The sequence below is a fragment of the Theropithecus gelada genome, chromosome 6 (assembly GCF_003255815.1).
Source record: "Theropithecus gelada isolate Dixy chromosome 6, Tgel_1.0, whole genome shotgun sequence".
NCBI lineage: Eukaryota > Metazoa > Chordata > Mammalia > Primates > Cercopithecidae > Theropithecus > Theropithecus gelada.
Window position 1 is genome coordinate 127,406,907 of NC_037673.1, and position 4,387 is coordinate 127,411,293.

The window sequence follows — 4,387 nt, forward strand, 5'->3', positions numbered from 1 at the left end:
TTATCAGCTGAGCTACACACTGATCCCACAAAAAGAGCCATGTTTTAAATCAACCTCTTCTTTTGATCTTCTGTGACCTAAAGACTCACATAACAATAGTGTGCTCTGGCCCCAGACTCTCCAGATTGAATGAACCCTTTCTTTTCTCTTAGTTCCCACTTTGTCTTACTTTTCTTTTTTAACAGCTTTATTGAGATATAATTTATATATCATACAATGCACCCATTTAAAGTGACTAATCCAATGGTTCTTAATATGTTCACAGAGTTGTGCAACCATCACCACAATCAAGTCACTGATTCCCTTCTACTTTGTAAGTATCTCCCTTTACATTATAAGAGATTCTCCCTTTGCATTATAAATCCCAGAGTGCAGGATGCCCCCTCCCTCTGTCTATGCCTCCCCTACAGCATCTAGCACCAGATGTCAATATCAGTCATTCTAGATGCTTGTAGTATTATCACTCCCCACTTTGGCCCTTGTTCTAGCTCTCTATCCTAGGTTCAAATTCATAGAAAAAAAAGACAAATGTAGGCAGAAGAAAAATAATATAAATACCATCACCAAACTACTAATCAAAAAACTCTCTTCTTCTAGCCACATCCCAATTATTAAGGTTTTGTTCTTAAAAAAAAAAACAAAAACAAAAACAAAAACAAAAAAAAAACCCACTAAACTATGTTGGCTAATATCGTAAAAGATGTGTTTCTGCAATGAGGCTGATGTGATAGACATCATACACCAAATACTCATCTTATTCAGTTGTACCAAGTAAGAGCCCTACCAGAACTTGTTTCTGACTCTTGGATCCCTCAGTCCAGTCAAGGACATAAAAGAGATTGGAGATGCTGGTAGGTTGAGGATACGGTAACAAGATCTCTTCAGAGAGGGCTCTTCTCTCCTCATCTCTAATACTTTAGAGGATGGGTTGAAGTATACTGCCTTCTGTTCCCAGACCTAGTTGGGGAGTCTCTGGGAACCCCTGCAACAGCTTGGAAATGTGCTCCCTGCTATTGGAGACATGGAAGACTGGTGCCTGACTTGGCCTGATGAAGCTCAAGTGGGTTGGGGACTAAGAAGTCTGGAAGCTCATTAACTGCTTGGATGGAGAAGCCAAGAGACCACTACTGCATCAGGCCTGAGCCAAACAATGCTTTGCGTTTCACATCAGGTGTGTGTCAGGAGGGAGAGAGTGTCGGGGAGAGGTTTTCCTCCTTCTTAGTCAACAGGACTATTTGCAAGAAGGAAGAGCAGAAAGAGGCTGAGGTGTGTGGTGGATGCCCAGGAAGCAATCCATCTGAGTCCAGGGAACTGCGTAAGAAAGGGCCCAGTAAGAAACCTCTGGAGAGCTTAAGAAGAACCCAAGAGAGAAGCGTCGGCTTCATCATCTCCAGGCCCACCCTGGAGCATCAGCTTTAACTAACATCCATATGTCCAGAGAAGTTGAAGCTTCCTAGCCAAGCAGTGCCCTCCCCTACACCTCTGCTCTCTCCTACCCTTAACACTGGCAGTTCCAAGACAGCAGTTTGTGAGATAGGAAGATGAGATGAGGGACAGCCAGGAACTCACCCTGTCCCTACAGCAGGCAGCAGCCTGGAGCAAGGTACAACCTGGGATACAGGAGAAGAGGCGACCAAGGTCAGATGTTATCCCAGGACATTCTAATTACTGAATTGTGAGTGTGTTCATGTCTTAAAGTGACTGTAGGATTGTCACATAAGACTGAGTAGAGAGATTGTGGGATTGGATGAGTCTCAAGATGGACAACCGGGATGTTGCAGGAAAGGCTAACCGGTGGTTTGGGGTTTCTCCCCCTAAATCTGAAAAAATGAACATGAACATCCTTCACCAGGAAGAGCTCATCGCTCAGAAGAAAGGGGAAATTGAAGCCAAAATGGAACAGAAAGTCAAGCAGAATCAGGTGGTCAGCCCGCAGCCCCCACATCCTGGTGAAATCACAAATGCACACAACTCTTCCTGCGTTTCAAACAAGTTGGCCAACGACGGTAGCTTCCTGCAGCAATTTCTGAAGTTGCAGAAGGCACAGACCAGCACAGATGCCCCCCACCCCCAATGCCAGCGCGCCCAGTGCCCCTCCCAGCATGCCTACCTCCCGCGCCGGGAAGAGGTCCCTCCTCATCAGCAGGCGGACAGGCCTAGGGCTGGCCAACCCGCCAGGCCAGTGAAGAGCTACTCACACGCCAAGCAACTGCCCGTGGCTCACCGCCCGAGTGTCTTCCAGTCCCACGGCGAGGATGAGGAGGAGGACTAGGAGCAGTGGCTGGAGATCAAAGTTTCACCCCCAGAGGGAGTTGAGACTCAGAAAGTGATAGAGAAACTGGCCGCTTTGTGGCAGAAGCAGGCCCCGAGTTAGAAAAAGCGACTATGGAGGACTACAGGGATAACCCGGCGTTTCCATTTTTGCACGGTAAGAATAGCAGGCAATTCCTCTACTACAGAAAGGAGGTGGCTGAGATAAGAAAGGAAGCACGGAAGTTGCAGGCAGCCTCTCAGAAAGTTTCACCCCCAGAGGACGAAGAGGTCAAGAACCTTGCAGAAAAGTTGGCCAGGTTCATAACGGGCGGGGATCCCGAGGTGGAAACCATCGCCCTCCAGAACAACCGCGAAAACCCAGGCATTCGGCTTTCTGTACGAGCCCAACAGCCAAGGGTCCAACTGCTACTAACAGAAGCTGGAGGAGTTCCGGAAAGCCAAGGCCGGCTCCACAGGCACCCTCATGGCACCCGACCCCAGCCTGAAGCGCAGGTCCCCTCCTGAGGCCCTGTCAGGGCCTTCGCCCCCGACAATCACCTGCCCCGCCTCGTCCTTGCCTGTGCCCCCCATCATCCCTGCTCCAGGCGCCCCCGGGAAGCCAGCCTCCGCAGCCACCGTCAAGAGGAAGCCGAAGAGCCGGTGGAGGCCTGAAGACAACAAAGTAGAGCTCTCACCTGCTGAGCTGGTGCAGAGGGACGTGGCTGACTCTCCGTCACCTCTGTCAGTTCAGGACCTCAAGGGGCTCGGCTATGAGAACGGGAAGTCCGTGGGTCTAGTGGGTCTCACAGAGCTATCGGGCTCCCAGAAGCAGCAGCTGAAGGACCAGCAGCAGATGCAGCAGATGTACGACATGATCCTGCAGCAAAAGCGGGCCTTGCAGGACATGCAGCTGCTGTGGGAGAAGGCGGTGCAGCAGCACCAGCACGGCTACCACAGCGACGAAGAGGTGAACAGCGAGTTGGTCACCTGGGAGCACCAGCTGCAGCGCATGGAGATGAACAAGACGAGGTAATGGGCCGACCAGGTGACGAAGATGGGCCGGGGCAAGCACTTCATCCCAGACTTCCTGCCTCCAGACAAGCTGGAGAAGTTTAGGGAGACCTTCAAGGAGGGCCGCGAGCCTGACTACTCGGAGTACGAGGAGTTCAAACTGACGGAGGAGAATATCCGCTACCAGATGCTGATGAAGATGGGCTGGAAGGAGGGCGAGGGGCTGGGCTCGGAGAGCCAGGGCATCAAGAATCCGGTCAACAAGGGCACCACCGCAGTGGCTGGCGCCGGCTTCCGCATTAACCAGCCGGCGGCTCTCTCCAAGGCGTACAACGAGTACTAGGCCTTCCGCAAGAGGATGATGCCCGCCTACCGCTTCCGGCCCAACCCCCCGGAACAACCTCAGAGGGTCTTACTACTGAGTGTTCTGGAAACGCACACTTTCTGAATGACCAGCCGTCCCTGGACCGTGGAATGTTTCGGCCTGTATTTCTGCCCACCCCTCCCGTTGTCACAAGTGCCGTGCTGTGTAATAAAGTCCCAGTGCTCATCCAAAAAAAAAAAAAGAATGAGTAATCATGGGACTTCTAGAGTTTTCCTCCACGGAGAGAAAATTATCATCACCAAATGAAGTTTAAACACACAGTGGTAAGATTATTTTTATTTAAGCTGTGTTTTTGTCACAATCCAAGCACCACACTTGTTCAGCATACCAGTTGTACAGCTATTGTAAGAATGATTACATGCTTTCAGTCTTCTTAATGATAAATATCACTGTGTTGGACATTTATTTTGTGCAAGGCAGTATGGTAAACACATATTGTACCAATCAACATCCCAGAAAAACAAAAACAAGGAGACATGGTTAAATTGGGATTTTCTTAGGAAAGTTTAATAAAGGGATTATTTGCAAAGATGTGGCAAGTTGTAGAGATGATGCTGTGCCCTGGAGCTAGTAATAGCAGGCAATACCTGTCCTTAAGCCTGAAGGGAAGAGGGTAGGGAGTAGTTTTCCAGAACACAGAAGGAGAGAGTCACCTAGAAAGCTTCTGGGGAGGAATAGTGACAGCCTAAGGCAATGCTGCAGGGCAAGCATTCAGAATAAATCCCCAACTTCACTCTC

At 49.8% G+C, this 4,387-nt stretch overlaps 1 pseudogene; it reads left to right on the forward strand.

Moving 5' to 3' along the window:
- Positions 1-1,747: 1,747 nt before the first annotated feature.
- LOC112627074 lies at positions 1,748-3,712 on the forward strand (annotated as a pseudogene).
- The last annotated feature ends 675 nt before the right edge of the window (positions 3,713-4,387 follow it).